The following is a 12,908-nucleotide window of genomic DNA, read 5'->3' on the forward strand; positions in this document are numbered from 1 at the left end:
AGGATGGTGTCACGTAGGCCAAAACAAGAGAACTGGAAAGGAGAGAGCAGGGGTCGTGATGGGGGAGATCAGGGAACCTACAACCTGATACAGTGTCCACTGGAAAGTTTCCAACTTCTAATGCAGTATCAGTTTGGAGGGAGGCTAAGATTTTATAAGAATTAATTTGAAGTCATGTAGAAGCAGACTCAGTGTAGACCAGAGTTTCTCACATTTGAATTAGTTGCCTGGGGACCTTGTGGGAAGTGCACTTGCTGAGCAGGAGGTCTGAGATTCTGTGTTTCTAGCAAGCTCTCTGAGTAGCAAGGGTATAGCCTTGTATTTAGAGACATCTGGAAGAAGAGCATTGGATAGTGCAGGACATAACAGAATCAAGAAAAAGCATTATTTTGTTTTTCTTTCCGAGCGTGTTTATAGCCAGAGGGAAGCAAGGAGTTGAAGTAGCAATTACAGGTGTAAGATACCATTGTTAAGCAAAGGGAAAAAGAAGTGGTGGAGATGATCCATAGAAAGACTGTAAAGGGGGAAGAATTAAGACCACAGATCCAGAGATTACCCTTTGGAAAAGAGAGATTCTAGTGAAAGGAGGAAAGGAAGAAAGTAAGTCCTTAGGGAGGTGAGTTTGGAGTTGATGAGGACACTTGAGAGAATTCCTTCTAGATGGCTTCAGTGTATTTACATTGAAAAGAGATAAAATCGTTGTTGCTCCAGAGAATACTGGGGGTTGGGGAGAAGGGTGGTGGTGCTAGAAGTAGGGGAAACCCCAGCCACTCTAAGTAACTCTCAGGCATCAAAGGTATATGTTGTATTGATATGTGTTATTTGAAGTAGATTAATTTGAATATGGAAGGCATTGACTTTCTTTTTCTTTTATTTAAGATAACTGAGTTTTTGGCAGTTGTTTCACAGAAATCCTTTGAAGCATTAGCATGATGTAGCAAACCAAACTAAGTTTTCAAACAAAACAGATGAATAGGGTTCATTCCCTAAGTGCTAGAGTTGTCATTTTCAATAAACACTCCACTGATTTTGAAACATGCAAGATTTTTAATATCTAATAATTTTGTGGCAATTAAATTATTCATATAGTTCTTATGGAATACAGAATAGGGAACAGATTGAGTGAATCAATGTAAGTCATACTAGAAAAGTAAAAAGTAGAAAAAATGAGACACACTAGTTAGCATCTCTTCATGAATGGCAGTGCCGTGTAAGATACAATAAGCAGTGAAGGAGTAGTGAGTTTGAGGGGAGAGGAAGATGTGGAAGTGATTCTCTGACATAAGAGTTTGTAGGAGGTAGTCAGAGTTGTATTCTTACTCACATTCTAATAAATGGAGACTTTGTTTTCAGATTTTTCAGATTGGGATTCTACTAGTTTGAGCCTCAGTAATGAGACTTGTCAAAGAGCCAGGCATTTGCAAGTTGATGATCAGTGTCTGTTGATTTCACAACCAATGACCAAAAATCAGTCAGCATCCACAAAATTGGAACAGATGACCTTGTTAGGTAGTTAGAAAAGGAAAAAAGAGTCCAGAACGGCGGTGGCTGAAAGACAAGGAAGGGTAGAGCCCACAAAGATAGAACAAAACAAGGTCCGAGGACCAGAGTGAGGACCTCAGGTAGAACAAACAGTACTCCTGGCTAGCCCAATTTACATGGGGAAGCCCATGGGGAGGAAAAAAACATCTAAAAAGAGGAACCAAAGGGCCGGGGGTGTCTCCCCCATGCGTGTGCGCTCTGACTCTCTGTCTCTCTCTCACCCTCTCTTCTCTTTGCGTCTTTTGCGTCGGCATGCCCTCACACCTCCAGGATGTATTTTCCAAATAAAACTGAGCTGTAACATGGAGCTGTAACACATTCAGAGAGCGGTGACGCACCGAGAGGTTTAACGTCTGTTGCTTCAAATTTTTGCTGTGACAAGACAGAACCGAGGAAATTACACACTCCCTTGACAACCTTAATAGATAAAGAAAAGGTGAATATTGGAGTGATGTTTCTGGTAGGGAATCACATGCTCCATCAGCTGTGCAAGTCTCAGGTGCCAGAACACAGAGAAAGCAAACAAGGCAGTGAGGAAGCCCAGAGCACTCAGCCCTGGGCCACCTGGGCACCGACATTTCCAAAATTAGATGTTGTGGCAAAACCTACTGTGTGCTGACTGCTTTTATGAAACCTGCAGCCAAACAGTATTTCTTAGAAAGGTGTTTGCATACTTCCTCTGACCATAGTAAGAGAATCCATGACAAAGAGAGTTAGGAGAAAGTAAATTCATTTAGTCTATCATGTAGCATACCTGAGAGTGGGTAGCAGGATTATATTTAGAATTTTGCATCTAGTTGGGAGACCTAGGTAGACATCTAGAGATTGCCTTCTCAAAATGTGGCTTCGTAGCCATATTTTTGCATAGCTTTGAATTCATAAGTATTAGCTATAAATTATATTCAGTATGGCTGCAGGAGCACCTCTGAAGCCAAATGCTAAAATATTTCTTGTGTTTTCTATGACATTATATATTTTAGACTTGGCTTTCCCAGTGATAATGGGAGGCATGGGAAATTGCTCCATAGTACCTCCTCAGGTGTACCTATCTAATATATCAACTTGTTTTATTATTTGTAATGAATTAATAGTTCAGAAGGAATGTTGGTTTTAAGGAGTGCTGTATCTTTTAAAAGCAGTATATAGAAAAGCAATTCTTATTCTACTGGGATGCCCAGTCTATTGAGTAACCACATCTAATACATGTTGTCCATGAATACCAATTAATTTAATGCCTTCAATCGGTCATACAATCAGGGCTATAGTAAGAAATCATACACTGTTTCAGTTACCTTTTCCACAATCTCAGTGTAGGTGGCTCAGATGGTAAAGTACCTGCCTGCCAGTGCAGAAGATGTGAGTTTGATCCCTCAGTGGGGAAGATGCCCTGGAGAAGGAAATGGCAACCTGGTCCAGTATGCGAACCTGGAGAACCCCATGGACAGAGGAGCCTGGCGGGCTGCAGTCCGTGGGGTCACAGAGTCAGACAGGACTGAGCGACTAAGCACAGATTATCGCTAGAACAAGATCTTCTCCACCTTGAGGCCAAGACTGTTTCAAATTCATCTTTGATGTTCTAGTTCCTAGCAGAGTTTCACATGCATCCTGACTAGTCAAGAATGATTTACTCAAAAGAATTAAATCTTCAGAAATAATTTCTTCTTCTGAATTTACTGTAAAATATAATCCTATGTTTATTGCTATATTTAATGTTTTTCTTATGTTTGTTTATGCACTGGTCTTATCTCTCCAACTAGAAGATAAAGTCTTAGTTTGTAAGATGTAATCTTTTTTATCCTCAAAGACCCGGAATAAATCATTTCACACAGCAATAAACTCAAACAAAATTTTAAAGGAAAAAAAAAAAAAAAAGAAATCATACACTGTTTCTTTTTTCACTCCTATTGGTTTTTCTTTTCTTTCCTCACCTATAGAACTTCCCTTTGCGTTTACAAGATTCTCAGTTATCTCCTAGAATAGTGACTACAAGCTATCAACTCAAAGTGTTTGTGTGTGTGTGTGTGTGCTTACATCTCTACAAGTGACTTGTTTCCTCTTATTTCTCAGTGAGCTTAGTAGGTCCAAGAAGCACAAATTCAAATAAATCACCTATCTGAATCCTTTCGACACTGGAAGAAGTGACATAGGAAAACCACGAAATAAATAGAAGCAACTTCAGACAGTTCATGCAGATTCTCAGTCTCTTCTCAGTCGCTATCTTTTATAGAGTAACCAGCAATGTCTACTCCTTTAGGGTCCCAGGATTTGTACATGTATTGATTTCATATAGATTTATTCTGTACTTGACCTAGAACATTTTATATCCTAAATATTTCTGGAACCATTCCCCAGTATAGGCCTGCATCACCTTTTTTTTTTTTTTTTTATTAATGCCTTCAGATTCTTCTGCCTCCATTTATTTGTATGCCCGTCAGATTCATCCCCTGTAGTGTTTACAGTCACCTGTCTTAAAAGCACATGTGACCATAAACCACTCCTCAAATCGCATTAATATGTAGACATCTTATAGCGACGTGTGATGCTTTCATAGTCTGACTTGCACCTGACTCTCCATCTCTCACCCTTTCTGTCCTTTGCTCTGGAATCCTGAGCTGCTGCTGACGCCCCCTCACCCGTCCCTGCGCTCTGGACAAATGTTCAGCCTCTCCTGTGCGCTTCTGTCGCCTTCTTGCTGCAGCCTTCTGTGCGCTCCCTCTCCTGCCCGCTGTTCCCGTGAACTGCCAAAGTCTGCGCTCAGGCAGTCTCTCTCGAAAAGCCATCCCTGACCCCCTTTGTCTACATTTCTCTTTAAACTCCAGTGTCTAGTACTGAGCAGGAACCCCCCCCAAATAATTATTGAATAAAAGAACTGAAGACTTATGTATACCAGGGTGATGTTTAAGAGCTTGTCCTCTGCAGTCTAAGAGCCAAGAGGGTAGACATGTGAAGAAATAACTTACATTCAGGTGATGAAGATACACTTGAAAACTCTATAAAGTCCTAAGGAACTTTAGGAAAGAGATACCTGTTTATCTGGGGAATAAACAGCTATAATCAAGGAGAACTTTACAAAGCAGGCTGAGCCTTAAAAGGTGAAAAATAATTTGTTGGGAAAGAATCATTTCAATTTAAGGAATTCAAAAAAGGAAAAAAAAGTAACAGGAATTTTGTAAACCATGAATAATGTTGCAGTTGAAGCTTGTCATGTTGTTATAAATGTCCTGCTATGAAGTAGAGATGAGAAGATACTGTGGCTTTATGTGTCTGTCCAGTATTTTGAAATTTTGTTTGGTTTCTGATTGTTTTGTTCACTGATGTTTGGATGAATTTATGAATGAATCTTTGAGATGTTTGTGTGCCTGTAACCTGATGAATTCTGGTGTCTCCCAAAAGGTTTCTTGAAGTTTTAGATCATTGGAAGTATTTCTTAAAGAAGTAAATATTCAGCTGAAGATTAAGATTGGTATAAGCTGTCATTTGATGGAATGTTTTAAATCTATGTTTTAAATATTCTGTCTTTTATCTAAATATTCTAGGTAATTTTAACAAAACGTACAGATTTGTCAGCAGAACTAGACTTAGAAATGACATGAGAGGAAGAACAAGAAAAAGCTGATGGAGATGAAAATAACCATTCACAGGTATGTGAAAGTGTAAATTTAAATTTCTGGTTTAATACTATTTTCTATTCTTTAACAACATGATACAGTTTGCAACCAAGTTCATAACAAAGAAAATTACCTTTCAAAAGTAGACTTTTAGAATCAACAGGTGATCACTTAAGTTTTTATAGCACTTCAATGAGAAAACTTAAAATATTGTTAGAGTCTACTGTAATTTATAGCTTGTCTTTGGAATTGAGGCAAATAAACTCTCCTGACTACTGTTTACTTCTTCCATTTTTATAATTTCTTTACATGGGAAAGAAGGTGAGATTCAAATACCGAATCATAGGATTAAAGAGTTGAATTTATGAACAATAGGACAATGATGGTCCCTGACCTAGATATGTGTAGAGAGAAATCATTGCCAGTGGTCAAGGTTTTCTGTTGAAATTGCCAGTCACTGATGCCAAGACTGAAGATTCATTCTGTCTGATATCTCAGCATAGTTGACTTCAGTTCAGTTCAGTTCAGTTCAGTTGCTCAGTCATGTCCAACTCTTTGTGACCCTGTGGACTGCAGCATACCAGGCCTCCCCATCCATCACCAATTCTCGGAGTTTACCCAAACTCCTGTTCATTGAGTCAGTGATGCCATCCAACCATCTCATCCTCTGTCGCCCCTTCTTCTCCCGCCTTCAGTCTTTCCCAGCATCAGGGTCTTTTCAAATGAGTCAGCTCTTCGCAACAGGTGGCTGAAGTATTAGTTTCTGCTTCAACATCAGTCCTTCCAATGAACACTCAGGACTGACCTCCTTTAGGATGGACTTAGGGATGAGCATTCAGCAACAGAGTGGATCATAGAATCAGCCCAACTGCCTATTAAAAGTATTGAACCTTCCAGATTGGACCTTTGTTGTTAGGGTACAAATAATAACTTTATAGTTTATTTCATTTCCAGGTGGGAAATCCGTAAATATTATTAAAAATGCTTTATCCACTTTCATCGGTGGCTGTTAGGATTTAATATAACTGAATGTAGGGGCTTCCCAGGTAGCTCAGCTGGTAAAGAATCCACCTGCAATGCAGGAGACCCCAGTTCAATTCCTGGGTCAGGAAATTCCCCCGGTGAAAAGGCTAGGATACACACTCCAGTATTGTTGGGAGATCTAGGTTCAATCCCTGGGTTGGAAAGATCTCCTGGAGGAGGTTGTGGCAACCCACTCCATGTTCTTGGCTGGAGAGTCCCCATGGACAGAGGATCCGTGCAGGCTACAGTCCTAGGGGATGCAAAGAGTCAGACAGGACTGAGTACACACAAAACTGAATTTAAGCAGGTAATATGTATTGATGTATAACATTATCATTATATATAATTTGCATTAATTTAGGAATTGGTTTCTCTTTCTGATTGGTGTTAATAGATTTTGGCTCCTCATAAAGTTTGTCTGTTCTCCAGATATTAGTCCTTTAAAAAAAAAAAAAAAAGCTTTCAAATGTGCTGTAGGGACTCCCTGTTTAAGATATAGTGAGAGGAAATATTTTTAAGGGAAGCCAGCATTTATAACATTAAAAATCATCTCCTAATTCATTTTTGGTAGATTTAATATGCATGAATTAACTCAAACAAACAGGGACAAAATTGGGTTTTGAGTTCAGGTGTTTCTCCTATTTTTGGGTAAGGCAAGTTACTTTTCACCTAACCGCAAAAGGGTAAGGTGAGGACGAGGGCCTCTGGCCAGAAGTCGTCTCAGGGCCTCGTCCCCTTGGCAGCTGAACTGTAGCAAATACACGTAAACAGCTGCACAGGCGCTATTTCCTGGGACAGGCAGTGGAGAACTGGATGGTAACTGAAGGGGAATAGGGAGTTCATGGGAGTTTCCTATTTTATATTCAGAGGGGAGCTTTTAGTGTGTATATGCTGCTAGAAATGAGCCAGCGGAGGACGTGTTTATTGAGTTGAATCTTGTTTCCATTTCCAGTGTTAGAAAGCTTATTGATTGTATGACATTATCTTTAAGCTATTAACAGTAAACTAATTGTACACAGTAGTTCTGTTCATATATAGTTTTGTGGTAAGGGCTTGTTCATTGGTTCTGAAGTGTAATATTCTTATGTAATTGAATATGCAGATGATTGCTTCAATTAATTCTATCATACATAGATTTTTTAAAATTATAGAATCATGAATATACAAACCCTTAGGCTATACTGAATAGGATTTAATCATTCCTTGGTGATTCTGGATGATCGTATCATCGTGAGTAGCTACGGTTTTGTAAGGTACTCTGAAACATCACATCATATTAACTTCATTTTGTTTATAGATTCCTGGGAAAAGGGGAAATTTTTGTTTATATTCAGTAGAAAAAGCTATTGACAATCTTTCATTAATTATTATTTTTGGATAATAAAGTTCTAAATTACTAAAACCATGCTTCCCATACTAAGAGTGCCATTAACACATCTTGTGTGCTCAATGATTGCATGTCAGATGCATGAAGAAAGAGCAGAATGGTTACATGAATGCCTATTGATGAATTTCTTTACAAAAAGCAAGTCTTTATTGCAAGTAGATTTCCAATATTGCCTACATGGAAAGATGTTTGATTTTTTTAGAAATATGCTAAGATTCAGAAATCATTCATTATTTATAGCTATTGGTAGGCATGGAATAATAATATAGATTCATTTGCTATGATATTACTTAGAAAGACTTCTTTAAATCTCACTTTCTCAGCATGCTTTGGAGCCGCAGTGTTGAGGCCAGACTTCCTGGGTTTGAACTCTGGGTCTGTTGGTGACCTGCTGTGGGCTTGGACACGGTCCTCAGTCTCTCTGTACCCCATCTTTCCCCGTGTAGAGGACCTCAGGCATTACCTGTCTTCGAGAATAATTGTGAGGATCAAAAGTGCCTTCAGATATGGCAAGTGCTGATCATAATGCATAGCGGTTGCATAGGAAGTCCTCAGAAGGCTAATATCATGGTTATTGTGGTTTTCTTAAAAATGGGTTTCTTTCTTATAAGGAATTAAGGAAAACTCCAAGATAGGTTTCACTGCCATAAAAGGTAGTTCTTATTGAAAATGACAACTGCCATAAACCCTGGTATACTGCTTCCTATCAAATAACACAAGTAATGTTATATTTTTCCTTTTCCTTTGATCTAAATTCAATGCTTTATTAGTATTCATATATTTTCTTTGTGCATTAATGCCACTCTTATTCATTGTTTAATCTTTTAGTGAAAAATTACTTCCCACTTCCACCGAGGTAAAAAGTGCTCAGGGGAGAGGGGAGGAAGAGAGAGGAACGAAAAGTGTTTTAAATTACATGCTGTGTCATTAAAAAGCAGCAATACACGATGAATATTTTGAACTGCACCAGTGAAGGAGTTAAAGTAAGCTTAAGTATATTTGCTATTTTCATCAACTGAAATTGATGTTACTTAGAGCTATACTAAAATCGGAATTTTATACACAAATGCATTCCTTGCTTAAGTTAAATCTAAACTAAAGACTTATGAATTCTAGTAGGTATTCTCTTCAGTGTTCGCATTTTAAGATTTAAACACAGGAAAGCCAGGTAGGTGATCTGGGCCAAGGACCACAAGGGCTGTGGCAACAGTTCACTAAGAAGGCAAGCGGAAGGAGTGTATTCTCCACTAAACCTCTTCTAGGATCTATGTCCGAACAGTCATTCCTCTAACAGTGCAATTCTTCTCCCATATTCTTCAAGGATGAAACGTCTTTGTAACCCAAGAATGCTGGCCACACGCTGTGTGTGAAGACAGTGGTGCCCGGCTAAGGCTCATCCTCCGTATCTCCCGAGAGCACACTGCTCTCATTCTGAGCTGGAATGGCATCTCCTGGTCTCATTCCCTCCCAAACAGCAAGGCTTAACACACAAGGGCACATTGACTAAATTCTGGTACGGGGAGGTGCAGGGAGTGAGGCAGGAAGACTTTTCAAGCTCACAGGTGACCAAAGGAAACTCAAAGACTAGACAGATATAGATCCCTGAGTAAAAATGAAGAACAGTGCATTAGAAAGTGCAGCGTAGAGAACTCTAGAAAGGAACTGAAGAAGCGAGTAGAGTAAGTGCTCAAGTAAGCGGATGCTGTTTCAGCAGCACCGTGTGCCTGACAGTTCTCTACAAGCTCAAAGGCCTCGCGTGGGACCCACGGCCAAAGAAACTCCTGCCAACCAGTCATGAAGACCCATGGGCCAAGGGCTGGTGTCTAACTTAACTGAATGTTTAAGTCTTACAACTATGAAATCCAAAAAGTAAAAGAAAAATAAAAACGATGGAGTTGTTCACTGAACAGTTATTCCAATGTCTACTAAAGACATTTGTTCTCATTTCTGGGCAATGAGAAACATGCCCCATAGAGTCAAGAATAAAGGACTGTATGGTAGGAAAATGTTTCCCTATTAATATTTCACATTGTGTGGGTGATCTATAACACAGATTTTATAGAAAACTTATTTCAGATGTGCTAAGATATGTTAGAAGCCCCTTAATGTCCACTACAGTCGATGATGCTCTTAAGTTACCCCAGTTTTACAGACTGTTACTGAGAGACAAAGTCTCATCAAGAGGAAGGCTTCTGCCCACAAACTCTAGAATCCACATGCCACAGAGCCCACACACCACAACTACCAAGTCTGCGTGCTGCCACAACGGAAGCCTGTGTGTCTAGAGCCTGTGGGGAGCGGGCAGTCTGACTACACCCATTATCCCTACATGATGTTCAAGGGTCAACTGTATCGTCCCTTTCTGCTTCAAGGTTTTAGAAAAAGGATAAAAGCATATTTTATGATAAAGTTAATGTCTATGACACAAATGATCATCGCAAGGTGGTATTTAGTTTACTACTGATTCCAACATTTCCATCATTTGACACTCTTAAAAAGTTAAAGTATCCTAAGACAGTAAATCCCTGGCTATGTTTTTTTTTTTTTTTTTAATAGCACTGAAGTACCATCTTCAACTTCAAATTCTCCGTAGTCTTTTAGACACCACACCTGAAAAGAAAAACTGATGTTTTACAATATCTACATTACTTTTTTTTATTATGGAGTAACCATCCAGTACTTGGGCACTGTACATGCACCTACAGGTAAGCATTCGGCTCTGTTTGCGTCTTCTCTGTGTAGTTAGGCTTAGCATTCTTTCCTGAGGCATTCTAACAGTTCAAACTGTCCAGTTCTGATGGGGAGGAAGAAAAATGTCAAATCTCTGAATATATGTATAGGTCAGCATGGACAGCAAGGAAAGTGAAGGAGATGCCAAGGAGAGTTTTGGGTTGGTTTTTCACTTTGATTTCATTTTCTTTTAACAATGTGTAAAATACTTAAATGGTTCTAAAGCTAAAACTTTAAAAACAGGTACAGCCAGAAATTTTTAATTGTTCCATCCCATTACCACTACAGGCAAACGTTTTGGCTTGGGTTTATGTTTCCTCTCTTGTTTGTGCTTTGCTTTATTGTGCTTCTCTAATACTGATTTTTTTTTTTTTTTTTACAAACTAAAGATTTGTGTCAACCCTGCAATGTCAGAGAGCAGAAATTTTTAGCAATAAAATATGTATATAATGCTAAGACATACTCAATAGATGAGTATAAGCATGTTTTCCATGTGCGGGGAAACCAAAAGATTTGTGTGACATATTTCAGTGAATATTCACTTTATTGTGAGTCAGAAACCAAACCTATGGTGTCTCCAAGTTATATGGCTATATACACTAGTATATATTCCTATATCCTCTCCTTTGGACAAAAGTAAGCACACTCTAAGCATTAAAGAAACACCCATTAAAGGTATATTTACTTCCATATATAGGCTTTTTGGAGGTTTCACATCCTGTGTGATGTCCAAACTTTGGTCTCCTGCCAATGACCTCAAGTAGGTAGCAAGGGACATTTTGTAACCATTGAACCAGTCCACCTGGAAACATAAAGATGGCCATTTGACAAAGCTGTAAGAAAATAAACTTGCAGAAACTGTACACTAAGCCTTTCAAAAACAGCACAGATGCCCACATGCATATTTCCTATGACCATTCATTCAAACTACAAATATTATCGATTGCCTCTTATGAACCAAGCACTGGTACCTAGAACAGTAGGTATTGGTCATTCTGCACAGTGGTACCTAATAATGATACTTTCAAGGACTGGACGATTCAGTATTACAATAATGTTAACTGATCTACAGATCCAAGTCATTCTCAATCAAAACCCCAACTGTTTAAAAATATCAAACTTGACAAATAAGGCTAAAGTTTACATGGAAATGCAAAAAGCCAAAAATAGTCAAGACACTTGAGAAAGAAGAACAAAATGGGAAAACTTACTTAAGAAGTATTACAAAATTATAATCATTTAAACAGTATGAAAAAGGTACAAGGACAAACAGACTAAGACAAAAGAAAGTCCCCCCCCCCCCCCGCCAACCACAGACATGCAACTTGGCTCATACATTATTCACAAAAATCTATTCCAGTACCATGGATATCTCTGTGAAAAATAAAACAAGATAACTCCGAGAAGACTCTACAGAAAAACATCTTCATAACCTTCACTAGTAAAGTATGCGCATGAATACATACACACATACACCCCTCCCTCAGGTTTAATACTTGGCCAGAACGACTCTCAGGACCCAGGAAACCACCGCCCTGATGTCCACTGTTGTACTGTAGTGAAAGGAATACAAATGAGAACCAGCCAAAGGAAGAGACACCCAGGGTGAGGTCTGGGAGGGTCCCAGATGTGAAGCTTTGATTTCCCCTCCCCGAGGAATCAGGACACACCACCCTCCCGGCACACTGCCGTGGAACAATGCACATGATGTGGTGTCAACCAGGGAAGCTCGCACAAGCCTGGATGTCAGGACACAGGCTACATCGATGGATCAAACTATGACGGACTGAATCACAGGTGACGGAGCCCTACTTCTGGCTCCCCTCTCCTCTCTGCAATGATGTCAAGAGGCTGAAAGCCTCAAACCTGAGGGGAGAGTGGGAACCTCTGAATTTGCAGCCAGGTGGTCAGAAGGGAGAGTGGCCCTGGGAACACCCAAACCATGGCTGGTGTCTGAAGTGAGGGCAGTCTTAACCTATGAAGTTTGGTCTAACTAGGGAGTTAGTGTCTGAAGTCACTGCAGCAGATGCTATGACTTTCACTTTGCAAATGAGGGAATTTAGGCACAGGGAGAGATGGAGCCTCCTGCCTAGGATCTCACAGAAGCAGAGCCAATATTTCCACAAGAGTCTGCTTGCCTTCAATCCTGTGTCCTTAAATAGTGTGCCTCAGTGACTGAAGAAATCAAGAATTCATCACACATATTCACAAAGATAAGCAAAGTATGTGTGTGCCTGCTGAGTCTCTTCAGTCGTGTCCGACTCTCTGTGACTGTATGGACTGTAGCCTACCAGGGTCCTCGTCCATGGGATTCTCCAGGCAAGAATACTGGAGTGGGTTGCCAAGCCCTCCTCCAGGGGATCTTCCCAACCCAGGGATCGAACTCACATCACTTACGTCTCCTACTTTGGCAGGCAAGTTCTTTACCACAAGTGCCACCTGGCAAGCCCCAAGCAAAGTATGTACACACACATATTTTATGAAAAATTTCCAAATAATGATGCCAGTTTTGCAGCCTACTGATGGATCTCGAGCAACTAACATAACGGGACCCTTTATTTTGTTAACAGTAGTTTTCCATACAGCATTTAGAATTACTACTACCATTCTCAAACAGA

At 39.7% G+C, this 12,908-nt stretch overlaps 1 long non-coding RNA gene across 1 annotated transcript; it reads left to right on the forward strand.

Annotated features, from left to right (window-relative positions):
- Positions 1-1,836: 1,836 nt before the first annotated feature.
- LOC122429483 lies at positions 1,837-8,015 on the forward strand. Its single transcript, XR_006266042.1, has 3 exons — positions 1,837-1,978; positions 5,079-5,183; positions 7,884-8,015. It is a non-coding gene; the product is annotated as an uncharacterized LOC122429483 (long non-coding RNA).
- The last annotated feature ends 4,893 nt before the right edge of the window (positions 8,016-12,908 follow it).

This window comes from Cervus canadensis, chromosome 28, assembly GCF_019320065.1.
Source record: "Cervus canadensis isolate Bull #8, Minnesota chromosome 28, ASM1932006v1, whole genome shotgun sequence".
NCBI classification, from domain to species: Eukaryota; Metazoa; Chordata; class Mammalia; order Artiodactyla; family Cervidae; genus Cervus; species Cervus canadensis.